Source organism: Suncus etruscus, chromosome 5, assembly GCF_024139225.1.
Source record: "Suncus etruscus isolate mSunEtr1 chromosome 5, mSunEtr1.pri.cur, whole genome shotgun sequence".
In the NCBI taxonomy this organism is placed as follows: domain Eukaryota; kingdom Metazoa; phylum Chordata; class Mammalia; order Eulipotyphla; family Soricidae; genus Suncus; species Suncus etruscus.
In genome coordinates this window covers 53,814,157-53,830,430 of record NC_064852.1, presented here as the reverse complement: position 1 = coordinate 53,830,430, position 16,274 = coordinate 53,814,157, and the positions used below count along the sequence as shown (strand labels likewise).

Below are 16,274 nucleotides of genomic sequence, written 5' to 3'. Positions count from 1 at the left end.
AACGAGACTTCGGAGATGTTAGAGCACCTTGTTGTTGGTACTTGCCCTAAATCTATGGTTAGTGAGTAATTTCTAACATAGCAAGTGGAGGAGTCAAATTCCTGAGGGATTACCTTAAAGGGCTTGGTATAGGTGCAGTTTGAAAAGCTACTTATATTTGGTTTAGGCACAGGTATTGCTAATGGCCAATCGTTACTCATTTTCATGCATAGCCAGCAGTCAGCCGCTAAGCTTGGGTTGGTTTGATTTAAGAGCTTGTGAGTGTACTTTAGAATCTCGTGTATATTTGAATCCAGATCCTCATTTAGCACCCTAGCTTGAAGGGAGGGGTGCTTGGGCCAGTTTGGCATTAGGTTATAAACTTCCTTTTCGGCCCATTCTATGGCTTCCTTTTCTTTTTCTTGATCTGTGGGCCCTCCCCCATCTGATATATGTAAAGGGGCCTTTAGAGGCCAGCAGACCACATCTCCAATATTTGCTAGACAATGTGCTGCCCCGTATGGAGTTTTAAAAGTTTCAGGACCCCATTCACCTCCAGTGCTCCCCTTGTAGGTATCAGTTAGTTTCGCCACCAGGTAGAGTTGGCCATTTTTAACGCACTGCTGATAGGTTTTATAGCACCGTGAGTGTACCTGAGTTAGCTCTACACATCCTGGGGGGCAGGTTCCTTTCGTGTCCGGGGGAAGGGGTTGGGGTTTTTGCTTACATACCCACTGAGCCTTGATTTCACCTGTGGAAGCTGTTGGCTTGAGCTGGAGATAGGCCGTTTTAGTGCCACAGTCGACTGCCTGTGTAGCTCGGTACTCAGGTTTGAACTGATGACCTCCGGGGCAGTCACAGGGGTTACCGTAGAGAGTCCTTAGCAGCTTTTGGTGTTCCACTGGCCGATCAAACCCCCCTAAGACTGGGGGCATTAGAAGTAACCACAGGAGTTGAGGCAGGAGGAGCAGTTTGCTGGCGTTTAAGCCGGATTTTGAGCGGGTTTTCTGCTCGCTCCACTGCCCACTCATTCTGATTAAATTCTATTGGTGCTGGCTTTAAATGTGAGGCGTGTATCCACGCCGCAATACCGTCTACCTTAACTGCAGTAGGGGTCGTGAGGAGGACAACATACGGTCCCTTCCACCTGGGTTCTAGTGTTAGAGCACGATGTCGCCGCACGAGGACTGAGTCTCCTGGCTTGTAGTTGTGTGGTACTGTCAGGTCCCCGGGCTCGTATGCCTGCTGAAGATTTTTCCAGATGCACTTTTGCAGCGTGGTGACAGCAGCCAGTCGGGCAGCCAAGGGGGAAGAGGAAGCAAGAGAAGGTTCATAAGTATCAGTTATAACTTTTACTGGGGGAGGAGCCCCATATAGGATTTCAAAAGGGGTTAAACTACACTGGGAGGGGAGAGGGGTGTTTCGAGCCCGGAAAAGGGCTGAAGGGAGGAGGGAAATCCAGTCACTTACGCCAGTCTCTAGAGATAATTTAGTTAAAGTCTCCTTAATAGTTCTATTCATACGCTCTACCTGTCCTGAGCTGTGGGGATGATAGGCACAATGTAGCTTCCAATTGATTCCCAGAGCCCTGGCCAATCCCTGACTTACCTGGGCCACGAAAGCAGGTCCGTTATCGGACCCGATTACCTGGGGAAGTCCGAACCTGGGGAAAATATCATCTAGAATTTTCTTAGATACCATTTGCGCAGTTTCATTTTTACAGGGGTAGGCTTCTACCCAGCCGGAAAAAGTGTCCACAAAAACTAATAGGTATTTCAGTCCATATTTGGTGGGCTTGATCTCGGTGAAGTCAATCTCCCAGTGCTGTCCAGGTCGTGTTCCTCTTAATTGTTTTCCCATTTGGATTCTTCCAGGGTAGGCATTTACCAGCTGACATGGCTGGCACAACTTAACAACTTGTTCTGCAAGTCTTTTTATTTCCTCGGGGCGCGTGTCCCCCAGCCAGTCTCTTGCAATTTCTAACATTTTCCTGGGCCCTAGGTGGGTGAGGCGATGGAGTGTTTTTAGGTACTCTTGAATTCTTGAAGTTTTCTCTTGTCTAGGTACTTCCTTGAGTGGCAACAACCTTCTTGCCTCTGGGTCAGGCTCTTCTATTTCTTCCGGATCTAGTTCAGCAATTTTTGTAGTTTTCCACTCCGGCTTGAGTGGAGGTATAGGGATGTCTTCTCTGACCCATACTAATGCCTCCTCCTGAAGTGGCCTTGGTCCTGCGACGGGGCAGGGCAGTAGTCCCTCAGCTGCAGCCTTTGCCTCTGCATCTGCTTTTCGGTTCCCTGCTGCTACTGCTCCATTTCCTTTTTGATGTCCGGGGCAGTGAACGATGGCCAGTTCTTTGGGGAGTTGAAGGGCAGATAATAATTCCAGTATTTCCTTTTTATTTTTAATGTCCTTTCCCGCTGAAGTCAGCAGCCCTCGTCTTTGATAAATTATGCCATGGACGTGGGCGGTTCCAAAAGCATACCGACTATCTGTGTAGATGGTGGCTTTCTTCCCCTTTGCTAATTTTAAAGCTTTTGTTAATGCAATTAGTTCTGCCCGCTGAGCAGAAGTTCCATCTGGCAGCCGTTGGGCCCAAACCACTTTATGATTGCTTACTACTGCTGCTCCGGCTCTTCTTTCTCCTCCTTTTACAAAACTGCTCCCGTCTGTAAACCATATCACATCTGACTGCTTTAACGGCTGGTCCTGGAGATCTTTTCTGGTACTGCTTTCCTCAGCCAGTATGTCTTGGCATTTGTGCAGTACCGGCTCTGCTTCTTCTTCAGGCAGCAGAGTGGCCGGGTTTAAGGTGGCGGGTACTCCGATATGAATTCTGTCTTTGTCTAGCAGAATACTTTGATAGTGTGTAATTCTTGCGTTTGAGAGCCACCGGTCCGGAGGCTGGCGGATGATGCTTTCCAGTGCATGTGGGGCTACTATAGTTAGCTTTTGCCCAAGGGAGATCTTGTCAGCATCTTTTACCAAAAGGGCCGCGGCTGCAATTGCCCTAAGGCACTTGGGCCAGCCACTGGCTACTGTGTCCAATTTCTTTGATAAGTAGGCAACCGGTCTTTTCCACGGCCCGAGTGTTTGGGTTAAGACGCCTCTGGCCACCCCGCCTCTTTCTTCCAGAAATAAAGTGAATGGCTTACTCACATCAGGTAGAGCCAGCGCTGGGGCGGACAGCAGGGCCGTCTTGATTGCATCAAAGGCTTGTTGGCAATCAGGAGTCCATTCAAATGCTGCATCTCCCTTTGTGAGATGGTATAGAGGTGCTGCCAGGTTGGCAAAACCCGGAATCCATAAACGGCAAAACCCTGCTGTTCCCAGGAACTCACGCAGCTGTCGCCGTGTTGTTGGTGGCGGGATTTGGGCAACTACTTTTTTCCGAGCCTCCATCAGCCATCGTTTGCCATCACGTAGGGTATATCCTAGGAACGTTACCTCCTGTCTGCATAATTGGGCCTTCTTGGCAGAGGCCCGGTATCCCAGCTGGGCTAGCTCTTGTAGCAAATCTAGAGTGGCTTGCCTGCAACTGCCCTCGGTTTCGGCAGCGATCAGCAGGTCATCGACATACTCTAACAGAGTTACCTGTGGGTGTTGTTCGCGAAAAGCACTTAGGTCCTGATGCAAAGCTTCATCAAAAATGGTGGGGGAGTTTTTTTTTTTTTTTTTTGGTTTTTGGGCCACACCCGGTAACGCTCAGGGGTTACTCCTGGCTATGCGCTCAGAAGTCGCTCCTGGCTTGGGGGACCATATGGGACGCCGGGGGATCGAACCGCGGTCCGTCTCCTAGGCTAGCGCAGGTAAGGCAGGCACCTTACCTCCAGCGCCACCGCCCGGCCCCATGGTGGGGGAGTTTTTAAATCCTTGCGGGAGTCGTGTCCATGTCAGCTGGCCTGAGATGCCGGCCTCTGTGTCTGTCCACTCGAAAGCAAACAACGGCTGGCTAGCTGGGTGCAAGGGTAAGCAGAAGAAGGCGTCTTTCAAATCCAACACAGTGTACCAAATTCTGTCTGGACTGAGGGTACTAAGCAGATTGTAGGGGTTGGGCACCGTAGGGTGAATGTCTTCCACCCGGGCATTAACTGCCCTCAAGTCCTGTACTGGTCTATAGTCCCCGGAGCTAGGTTTCTTGACAGGGAGGAGTGGAGTATTCCATTGGGACTGGCATTTTACCAGAATTCCTTGCTTATAGAGCTTTCTGATGTGGGGAGTTATTCCCTGCTTTGCTTCTTGACTCATGGGGTATTGCCTGATTCTTACAGGGGTTGCGGTTGCCTTTAATTCCACCACTACTGGTGCCTGTAGTTTTGCCAGCCCTAGTCCAGCAGTCTCGGCCCATGCTGCTGGTGCTATTTCTAACCACCAGTCCAGATCTGTTTTGGAGGTATGGATTTCTTCCTCAAATATTCTATACTCGTCTTCAGCTCTCATGGTTAAAATGGATGTTCCAATAGGTTGGACTTTTGGATTCCTAAAAATTACCTCAGGGCCTGTTTCCTCAAAAGTAATTTGTGCCCTTAATTTAGTTAATAGGTCTCGACCCATTAAAGGTGAAGGACAGTCTGGAATGACCAGGAAGGAGTGCTTTATTTCTCCTCTCCCCAGATCCATTGTACGACTAGTAGTCCAGGGTCTGTACTTGCTTCCATTTGCTCCCTGTACTAAAGTTATTTTGTTTTCCAATGGCCCTAGTGGTTTCTTCAGGACTGAATATACTGCTCCTGAATCTAACTCAAAATCCACGGGAGTCCCCTCCACTTTAAACTTAGCCCTGAGCTCCGGGAGGGGATTGGAGCCCCGACCCCCTCATTCGGAGTCTATTGCTAGGGTCTTTGTTGAGCGAGGTTTCGGGGGTTGGGAGCACTCCCGTGCCCAGTGCCCTATCTGTCCACATCGAACACACTGGTCCTTCTCGAGCTTGCGCGGCTTCCGTCGTGATCCTAAATCGCGACGCGGGCCTGAGCCCCATCCCGGGTTCTTACGTGGGCCCAGGTCCCTGTCTGCCCTTTCTGCACTGACTGCTACGGCCAGGGCTCTTGCTATTTGCTTAGTTCTCCTGTAATCTCTCCGATCTTCCTTCCGCTCTCTCTCTAATCTTTCTTTCTCTTCCTCTTCCTTCTTACGCTTTTCTCTCTCTTCTTCCCACTCTCTACGTTCCTTTTCTAACCTTTCTTCTCTCTCTTCTTTTGTTTCTCTTTTCTCATATATCTTTTCTGCCTCTTTTAACACATCCTGCAAATTTTTGCCTTGTATGTTTTCTAGCCGCTGTAACTTCCTTCTAATATCTGTTGCTGACTGTCCTACAAAAGCCATGATTACTGATGCCTGATGGACCTCAGAAGCAGGATCAAATGGGGTATATCGCCTATATGCCTCCATTAGTCTTTCTAGGAAGACAGCTGGTGGCTCCTCTGGCCCTTGTATTATTTCTTTTACCTTGGCTAAATTTGTGGGTTTCCTAGCAGCTTCCCGGAGACCTCTCATGAGTGTCTGGCGATAAGTGGACAGATGTTCCCTACCTCCAGGAGCGTTGGGGTCCCAGTCAGGTCTGCGCAAAGGAAAGATGTCATCTATTTCATCAGGCCTGTCGGTGATTAAACCACCATTCCCAATCACATTTTTCCGTGCTGCGGCCAGGATTCTATTTTGTTCCTCAGTAGTAAAGAGGGTTTTTATCAGTTGTTGGCAATCATCCCAGGTTGGTTGATGAGTGTTCATTAGGGAGTCAAAAAGGTTGATTAATTTAGTAGGGTCCTCTGAAAAAGAAGGATGATTTAGCTTCCAATTGTACAAATCAGAGGAGGGAAAAGGCCAGTACTGTAAGGTAGGCATATTTCCACCATGCCCATCGGGCAAAGGAACGTTGGGGACCACTGGTCTTAGTGGCATTATAGATGCTGCAAGAGGGGCAGAGCTTTGTCCTCTTAGCTGGCTCCGGGTCCCTGCAGCTGGTCCTGTGCGTCCATCCCCTCCCTCTGAGTCAGGGGGGGAGGGTGGATAGTATGATTCCTGTCCGTCTGTTGTTAAAACAGAAGGCAGGCAAGGGGCCCGGTCATGCCCCTTGGTTAATAGTGGTGGTGGTGGCTGGGGAGGGGCAGTGGGAGCTGACAGTGTGGATGGTTCCCCTCTCCCAAATGCAGGCGCTGTGGTGAGCCGCCGCGTCCCCTGGTCTGCACTTCCTGCATTCCCGCAGATCGAGGCAGGCGCTGGGGTGACCCACCACGCCCCCCCGTTTGCCCTTCCCTTCTCCGAACTTTCACAAGTTGAGGGAGACGCAGGTTGGGCAGACGCTCCCCGCTCTGCAGACCCGGGAAGCGGCCACGCCCCCTGACCTGCTCCCTGCTTCTCTGAACTTTCGCAAGTTGAGGGAGACGCAGGGGAGACAGGTGCCTCCCGTTGTGTGGATGCAGGCTGGGCGAATCTCCGTTCTGTGGGCCTGTAAGGGGGGGGCTCGAAAAGAAGAAGATCAGTTGTATCTGGATAAATGTTGGGGAACTGTGGTGGGCATAGAGGTGAGCCGGGAGGGGCTGGCTTCGTTATCTCCTCCGGGGCGCCTCCTTCTTGGGTTCTTACGGGAAGAATGCTATGGTTAGTAGGTGGGGGTAAGGAAGAGCGCTCAGGGTCAGGCGGCAAGGCGACCAGGCTGTCGGGAGCTGTTGGAAACAGAAAGGGGCGCATCCATTCCGGGGGGCTTTCACACAAATCTTCCCAAACAAGAATATAGGACTCCTGTTCTGGGTGTCCCTCGGGTTTGGCGCGGTAGATAACGCTTTTTACTTTCCGTACCGATGGCAAATGAAAAGAGCCTTCCTTAGGCCACCCTACACCAAAGGAGGGCCATTCAGAAGAGCAAAATGCCTGCCATTTTCTCTTCTTTATAACCCAAGACTGTTTTTTTGCCCTTTTATTAACTTCTTTCCAGTGCTCTAGTGTAAGAGCAAGTGGTGTGGATTGTACCTGTCCCATTGCTGCCTGGTCTCACCAGCCTTATGCACAAACAGCTGTTACCAAGCCTCTCTTTCACACAGCAATATATCAAGCCCTCTTTCCACACCTAACAGTGTAACAACCAACAAGGAATAAAAAAAACACAATACAGAGTCCGATTTGGAACACGAAAACAAGGGTAGGGTGTTCCGTAGAGAGAAAACAACAAACTGGGATGAGTGTACCAGAATATGAGGCTGGATTAGTCCAGTTACAAGTAAGAGGACAGAAAGAACTAGTCACAGAAGACATAGAAAAAGAGAATGTCCGACCACTTGAGGGAGAAGTGTATTGCTTAAACCAATGTGTTCCTAACCGGAGCTCAGTTTGTCTTGCTGGAGGGCAAGTCTATCTGGAGAGACTTGACTGAGACCCTTTATTCTTCACCAGGATTTATCTATCGGACCACGTCTTTTATGGAGAAGATGGGGTACCTGGCTCCGGGGGACTTTTGCGGTCGGACTCAGTAGCGTTAGTTTAGATACAGTTAGTGAGAGATCTTAAACAGAAAGTTTTTCGGCTCAACAATCAAAGGACGAGCCCCAAGGGACTCACAATAGAGAAACACAATGACGATATCAGAATTGCCAGATATTCAACTCAAATCGCAAGCCAATATTCCAACAACAGTTTCAAATTCAATAATAGCGACAGAAAGCAAACCTACGACGCAGACAAACCTTTACACAGACAGACCTCCTTCCTGCAACCAGGGAACGTCTTCCCCGTTGCTTTAAATCGCCTCCTAGGCACCCTGGTGCGCGCGGCCAGGGATGTGACTTTGCGTTGGAGTTCGTCAACTCCTTTGCCACTCGGTATACGCATCGAGTGGGAACCTCAGTCTGGGATTCCAAAGTCACACACTTCCACGACTAAGCCCCTTAGTCGATTACCAGGTCTGTTTGCAATAGCGCTTCCCACAGATAAACCCAGAGCAAAGCACACGGGGAACTAGAGAGTGAGCTAAGGGGAGGAGGAGGGAGAAGGGATCCCAGGGAACTCACCAAGCAGACCTTGTTCACTCGTCCGGCTCGGGTGGGGTGTGTAAGGGTCTCCTGGCTGGCTCGCCAAAAATGAAAAATCCGGACGACCCGACCCCCCAGTTGCCCAGCACAGAATAGTGAAAAAGGCACGTGCTCAGCAAATTGCAGGCAAGTTCCAAGTTTAATCTGATCGATCAGAGGTTCGAAACGTGCTCAGAGCAGAGCAGAGGTTGCGAACCCCAAAGTCTGAAATCAAGGGGTTTTTATACAGTTTTCAGGTGGGCTGTGTTATTTTTACAGAGGAAACAGGAATGGGCTTTGATATGGGGGAATCCGGAGGTTTTGGGGGTAGGTGTGAGTAGGGTCCAGACTTCAAGTCTCCAAGTGAGCGGGATCCAGACATTAAGTCTCCAAGATGTCTTCAGCACAATTAATGCAGGGTCTGTAAAACCATGGGGAGCCAGCAAATGGATCAGCACCTGTAACTCAGTAGATAAAAGACAAGCAGGTAGTTAACACAGAGGGGAGGTTGAGGGGGGAACATTGCATTGCATGAGAAAGAGACAGACAACTCCCATCAGGAATGTGTAGGGGAAAATATGTTTTTCACTTCTTTCAATACCAAGGATGGAATGCAGAGCTGTAGCACTTGTAGACAAGTGCTATGCTGTGAGCCACATCCTTGGCTAAAGCTGGGTTTTGTCATGGGACTTGTGTGCACATCTGGAACCATCAGGGACAATTTGGGAAGTAAGCAGGAAAAAGCTTGTCTGCTCAAAAATAAACCGAGGCAGCTCAAAACCAAATAATCTGAGCACAGTGGGCAGTACTGATTCTAGTAGCTATTAAGATGCCTGGACAGCTGTATAGAATTGGGGATTTTACCATCAAAGGGGAATATTTTAGACTGCTAAGCACATGAAGGTCAGTGTCTTTCAAAGGACACTGGGATCTTTCAAGCAGATTATCTCAGTGCCCAGGTAATTCCACATGGTTTGGTTGAAATTCCATTCCTGGGAGAGGCTAAAAGTAATTAAATTTCATATTAAGTCTACATTTGGTGACATGAGGCTTAGCTGAAGTGACTCCATCTCGAGCCTACTAGTCTAAATTTTAATATCAAAACAGAATGTCTTATTTCTGAGTTTATCCCCATAATTGAGGTGGTGGCTAATTGAAGGTTGCATGATATTAGGAAAATATGAAATCCTCATTTTTGCCTCAGTAAATGCAGTGTCAATCCTCTTATTTTCTTGGAAATTCTTGGTAAAGCTGTTTTTTCCTTATACATGATTATAAAGTAGAACATGAACTCTAAAATGGAATTTATGTGTCAAGTCATTTTTTGGACGAAATAGGATTATTTTAGATTTGGAAGGCACTCTACTTTTTATTTTTGTGAACTGTAAGGTCCTTGGGGATTTGGGAGTAGGAGGTGATATGGAGAAACAGCTTGTTTTTATGATTGCTCCTCCTAATAGTGGCAGTGAGATAGGGTGGAGACTGGTGGGACTTGGAGTACAAGACAGTAGCTCCAGGCTTGGAGAACTGCCATGCTGCGAGGCTTTGGGAATTCATGTTCCAATCTAGTTTGGCGGCTGCATAATCTCCGAAACAGGATAAGCATTCTGTTCAGTGACTATGGACTGTGACCCAGGAATTCAGGTATATCTGAATCACACAATCTGACCAGGGGGAAAATTAACTCATGACCTCGGGCTCCCTGTGTCCTTCCTCATCTCATAAGTTAAACTTCTCAACCCCAGCCCCTATGGGCTCCATGAGTATTTGTTGTAGGAGTTATCCCATGCATCAAATAGGTTTAACACATCCCTTTGCCTGATAAAGGGCTCTGGCATGAACACATGCCTTCAGTTGTGATGGCCAAAATGTCTCCAGACGTTGCCAATGTCCTTAAGAGGATGGGTGAGGTGGAATTTCTCCCAGTTGAAGACCCTTGTTGTGGGACCCCTTGGATGCCACCAAAAACACTTGAATGTTAGGGGACAAAGTGATAGTACAGTGGGTAAGGTGTTTGCCTTACTCAGCCAATAGGGTTTGGTATCCAGAATCCCTGAACCTTCCAGGAGTGATTCCTGAGGGAGAGCTAACCCAAAAGAAAAAAAAAAGAATCACACCCACAAAAATTAACACAATAATCCTCAAACACTTGCAGGATCTCTTTCTTGCTGTGCACTGAAATGTGAAAGACATTCAGCCCAGATATTTTATCTTCATGGCCTCTCTCACTGAAGAATGCACTGAATGCATGAAGTATCCCACACAGTTCAAGCAGTTGGCAAGGGCAGCTTCCCCTGTAATGGGTTTGATGGTATTTCTTTCTTAGAGTTTGCATATTGTGGTTTGTATTTCTGATTTTCAAATGGCTATGAAAGGGGACAGCAGTTAGTGAGTGGTGGAGTCCACAAGCTCCAGATTACTTGGGCAATCTGACTAGCTAAAGCACTGGGTTCCTGTTTTGAGTGTTGGGTGAATCTGGAGAACTTACCAATATAAACCTGCCTAAAATAGACCAGAGGACTGAGAGAATGCATTTGCTTTGTACACAGCTGACTCAGATTTGATCTCCAGCACCCAATAAGGTCTTCCAAGCTATATATACTAGGAGGGATCATTGAGCACAGAGCCAGGAGTAAGCTCTCCTGAGCACCACCATGCATGACTCCAAAACCAAAAATTGAAAAATAAAAATAAAGTCAACCAGTTGGTAGGTTTTCTTCTTTCTTTCTTTCTTTCTTTCTTTCTTTCTTTCTTTCTTTCTTTCTTTCTTTCTTTCTTTCTTGCTTTCTTTCTTTCTTTCTTTCTTGCTTTCTTCATTCTTTCTTCTTTCTTTCTTCTTTTTTCTTTCTTTCTTTCTTTCTTTCTTTTTCTTTCTTTTCTTTCTTCTTTCTTTCTTTCTTTCTTTCTTTTCTTCTTTCTTTCTTTCTTTCTTTCTTTCTTTCTTTCTTTCTTTCTTTCTTTCTTTCTTTCTTTCTTTCTTTCTTTCTTTCTCTCTCTTTCTCTCTCTCTCTCTCTCTCCCTCCCTCCCTCCCTCCCTCCCTTCCTTCCCTCCCTTCCTTCCCTCCTTCCTTCCCTCCCTCCCTCCCTCCCTCCTTCCCTCCCATCCCTCCCTTCTTTCCTTCCTCCATGCATGCCCAGAGGCACTCAGGTATTACTCAGATATTACCTGCACTCAGATATTACTCTTTGCTCTGTGCTCAGAACTTACTCCTGGCAGACTCTGGGGACCATATGAGATGCCAGGGATTGAACCCAGGTTGGTCCTGGGTCGGCCACATGCAAGGCAAACACCCTACCTTCTATACTATCGCTCTAGCCCAAGGTGGTAGGTTTTCAAGTGGAGTTTTTGTTTGCTTGCTTGCTTTTGGGCCACACCCAGTAGCACTCAGGGATTACTCCTGACTCAGTGCTCAGAAATCACTCTTGGTAGTTATGGGGGACCATATGGGATACTGGGATTCAAGCTAACATTGGTCCTGGGTCTGCCACTTGCAAGGCAAATGCCCTACCTCCATGCTATTCCTCCGGCCCCTCAAGTGGAGTTTTAAAGTGACTTTTCAATATGAATCAAGAATGACTGTGGGGGCTGGAGAGATAGCATGGAGGTGGGGCATTTGCCTTACATACAGAAGGATGGTGGTTCGAATCCTGGCATCCCATATGTCCTCGAGCCTGCCAGGAGCGATTTCTGAGTGTAGAGCCAGGAGTAACCCCTGAGCGTGCTTCCAGGTGTGACTCAAACAAACAAACAAATAAACAAAACCCTGAGCGGCAACAGGTGTGGCCCAAAAAGCAAAAAAAAAAAAAAAAAGAAAAAAGAAAAAGAATGACTGAATTTGTGGAGAAAAGAAGTAAAGGAGTTGGCCAGCTCCCAACTCCATGGTGAAATCAACATAGACTTATTCTTCATCTCTGGGAGGAAAGGGAGAGCCAAGATTCCCCCTTTACCACTTCCTGGGTGGTGAGTCTGGTACAAAACAACCAGATAAACCCAAAACACCTCTTGAAGCCGGATTTTACTCTTACAATTTGGAAGATGAAAATTTATCTCTACATGTGAAAGACAGTCTGTGCTGATGTAAGTGTGAGACTTGGGATGCACTGAAAAACCTTCCTAAACTTTAAGGATTAAATTGAAGATATTACAGGATGTCTCTTGGCCTTCCAATGCCAAGGCCACTTGCCCACTCTGTATGATGGGACTCTGGCAGGAGTTTCATAAACCCTGGTCTGGGCACCTGCAAGGTTTTTCTGCACCTAAAATTGCTGAGGGATTCTTGATGTAGTTTTTAGAGTGCCTACATATTCATTATCAGAAAGGATGTAAGAAGAATATTTTTGGGTTTTTTGAGTCGTAACTTGTGCTGGATCCCTTTTGATAGTGTTATGAGACTACATATGATGCTGGGGATCAATCTGTGCAAAGCAAGCACATTCTTCACTGTCATATCTCTCTAGCACTAAACAATGGACAGTGATAAAGATGGTGCAACTTTTATGATTGTAGACCATTCTAGTCTTCCTTTAGAAACTTAGTTTCCAAGTTTTGGTATAACTATATCAAAGAAAACAATGCTTCTAGTGAGGTTGTGGAATAACCAGGACTTGAGTCATGTTGCCAGAGAGTTTCCCTGATATAAGCAATATTCCAGAAGAGAGAGAATGCTGACCAGAGTTTCTCTGAAATGTCAATAACAAAAGGTTTAGGAATTGGCTCTTGCTGTGAAAATGGAACCTGTGTACCTCTTACAGGGAAGTGGCAGAAGAGGAGAACATACCATGTGGCCAATTTTTGGTTTCTAGGATTATTTTATGCCAAAAAGGGAGTTTTTTGTTTGTTTATTTATTTGGGACTACATCCAGAGGTGCTCAGGAATTACTCCTGGCTCTGTACTCAGGAATTACTTTGGGCAGGCTCAGGGACCATATGGGATGCTGGGGATTGAATTTGGATCCGCAGTGTGCAGTGCAAATGTCCTACCTGGTATTGCTCTAGGTCCCCCAAAGGGTTGTTTTTTGACCTTGAGCTTAATGAAATTTCTTTAGAAACTAACATACCAGGGGATTGACAGGGCACACACTCTAGACCAGTAAAACTAGAACCCATTGTACTCCCAAAACACCTCAGAATAAAGTACTCCTTGACACCACAGCCTTGAAGACTATGTGTGACTACAGACCCTTGGTCATGTGACACACAGAGGTCATTTAAATGTATTCCTGAAAGCTCAAGTAGGTGGTAGCGGGGGCTTTCTTTGTCTTTTCCTGGCATGTAATTGAAACAGAGCTTGAAGCAAATGAAGAACAGTTGTGTGTTTGGAAACAAAAGATTCCAGAGGGTTCTGGACTGGGGTCAAACACTACTTCCTTATTTTAATTGGACCATGAACAGTTCTCAGAGCTGCCATTTCTACTTGCTCAGAAGCAAATGCATTTTTTGGCCTGGATACAGGCGGTGAAGAATCTGTGGCCTTTTGGGAGATTTATAAATTGAGTGCTGCCTGACTCTCAGTGGTATCTTTCATAAAGAAAAGTGTGGGAGTGGAGTGATAGTATAGCAGGTAGATCGCTTGCTTGAACACAGTGGACCAGGTTTGATCACCAGCATCCCAGTGGTCTCTGGAGCTCCTCAGGCGTAATTCCTGAGTGCACTGTTTTGTGTGGCCCCAAAACAAGCAAACAAAAAGAAAAGGAAAGGAAAGTGTTTTGCGTGTTCTGGTGCCCTTCTGTGTAGGCTGACTGAGACTGCCTCAAAAGTCAGATTGTTCAGCCCTGAGGAATAGAGCCTAAGCGGGTGGCCCAGGTGACTACATTCCACCCACATTCCAGGTGTGAAGGAATGTACAGAATGAAAAAACCAAAAAGGAGTCCCTTGTTCAGGTCTGGATTGATGCTCTGAGCTGCCCACAAGACTCTTGATACAATAAGGCAGGTGCCGTTCTGAGGTATGTCAGTTCTCTCTGTGGCATCACACCCTCAGGCAGTGAGGGTGCAGGGCCCAAGGAAGCTGTATTCCCTACCCTCTAGGCCCAGGTAGCTAGAGCAAGACTGAGGCCTCCTGTGGTAGGAAAAAAAAAAAGAGGATTCTGAATAGTCTTGGTGTTTGGGCATGAAGGTGCCAGTTGGGGGTGTGGAGAACAGCTCTGTCCTCATGAGGAGCTGAAAATGCCCTGGAAAGTTTCCTGTACACAGACCCTAGGCTGCTGAGCAAAATGGGATGTACTGAGGTTAAGAAAATTTGGGCACCAAACACTCCAGGAACAGGTTGGTGGGTGGGGGTAGAAATAGTTTCAGGTGCTCGCTTTGGCAGCACATATACTAAAATTGGAACGATACAGAGAAGATTAGCATGGCCCCTGCGCAAGGATGACATGCAAATTCGTGAAGCGTTCCATATTTAAAAAAAAAAAAAGAAATAGTTTCAGGGGCTGTGTGTGCAGAGGACTCCTATTCGGAGTGAGGAATCCAACTGATTCCTGCATGCACAGGGCGAAGGAAGAAAGGGGGGCCAGAGCTTTGAGCAAGCAGGACACTGGGGACAGAGGTAAATGTCGACGCCCATCCAAACCTTTCTTGCAGATGGACGCTGGGCATTCATGGGCTGGGCCTCTGGAAGACAGTTGAAGAAGCTTCTTTTCAAATCTTCACATGAATATTATTTATTTACTTATTATTTATTGACTTAATTTTGGATTTTTCATTGCACCCAGTGGTGCTGAGGGTTTAATTCTGCCTTTGAGCTCCAGGATCACAGAGGACTATATGGGATGCCAAATATTGAACCCTGGTTGGCTGCATGAAAGGCAAGTACCCTTTCTGCTGTACTATCACTCCTGCCCCAATCTTCCTGATTTTTCAAACCTGCTGTGGAATGTCTGAGTTCTGCTGGATCAACCAATTGCAGCCTTCTTCTGCTCTGACTCAGCTAGTTGCTCTTCCTTCCTATTTTCTTCCTTGCCTCCCCTTCTTATCATAGATTTCTCCGAGTGCTAGGTTGCCAGCAATAAAAGTCCTTGCCTCAGGAGATCAGGCAGAGGCAGGCCTGAAACAATGGAAGTCCACTACACAAGGTGGAAGGTGCCTCTTCCCAGTGTCAGGAATTTCAGGAAATTTGTCTTGAGTGCTGGTCAGATGGTGCATTGCAGACACCAATTTGTGGGAGTCAGGAGCTTGTGCCTCCTACTTGGGGTAGGAGCAGATAGTGGGTGGAGGGATAGGAGACTTTCCTTGCACATGGTTGACCGGGGTTCAGTCATCAGCACTCCAGACAGTTCCCCAAGCCCTGCCAGGAGGGATCCCAGAGTGTAGAGTCAGTAATAAACCCTAAGCACAGCTCAGTATAGCCCCAAGCCCAAAATAAATCAAAATTAATGCAAGTCCTATTGGGTACCAGAAATGGCATAGGGTTACAGCATGGTGTTGTCAAACATCTTCAAACAGAAGGCAAGCTAAAGATTCAAAGAGAATAGCTTCTAAATATAGCAAGAATCACATTTTCTTTCCTTCTCCATTCCCTCCCATACCACTTTGGGGTAGGGCAAAGGCTGTTGTTATTGTAGTGTAGGAGTTATTTAAAGGATTCTTGATTTGTGTGTGGAAGTATTGCCTGTAGAATAAATTAATAATGGATGGCATTATTTGTTCTATTTTTAAATGATATATGTAGTGATTTTAGGGGTTAATCAAATATTAATTCATTGAGGACAGTTGTGTCTTTACCGCCTCTCTCCAAGGAAGCAGAAAGTAAAATTACTGGTGTGTATCTGAATATGTATGCATGTGCTTATGTATACATGTATGTATGTGCATTTGTGCACACATGTTCGTGTGGGACAGTGGGTTTGCAAAGAGGACCACAGAGATTCCTTTCTCCAGTCAGTGCTCAGCAGAGTCTCATGAGGTGTGCAGAGACTGTCAGGGTCGCACAGTTGAGCCACCTGCTTCTACAGGTCAGCTTCTTTCCTCAGGGTCAGGTCCACCCCATGAGATTGCTGGATGAGGCCCTGGAAGATTGGGATGGGTAGCCTTTTCCCAGGATGTTCTCACCATGGGAAGGAGGGGTACAGCTTTGTAGCTTACTCTTGCCCCTGCTCATTGAGGGGCCCCTTAGTTTCCATCTGGCTGTGAGTCACAGGACTAGCTGTGGGGTAAGCTGACTAATGCCCTGAGGAGGAGCCAGGGTCCCACTCCTCATGCAGATTTTCAGCCCCTTTTTGGCTGAAGAGCCCTGTCTGCGGATTGTCTGGGTCAAACCTCACAAAGCTCTGTCTGGCATCAGTTCCTGGGTTTGGCCATGCT

General features: G+C 47.1%; 1 non-coding gene across 1 annotated transcript; it reads left to right on the top strand.

Moving 5' to 3' along the window:
- Positions 1–14,270: 14,270 nt before the first annotated feature.
- Positions 14,271–14,377, top strand: LOC126010476 (U6 spliceosomal RNA). The gene has a single exon (XR_007496503.1). It is a non-coding gene; the product is annotated as a U6 spliceosomal RNA (small nuclear RNA).
- Positions 14,378–16,274: the final 1,897 nt, after the last annotated feature.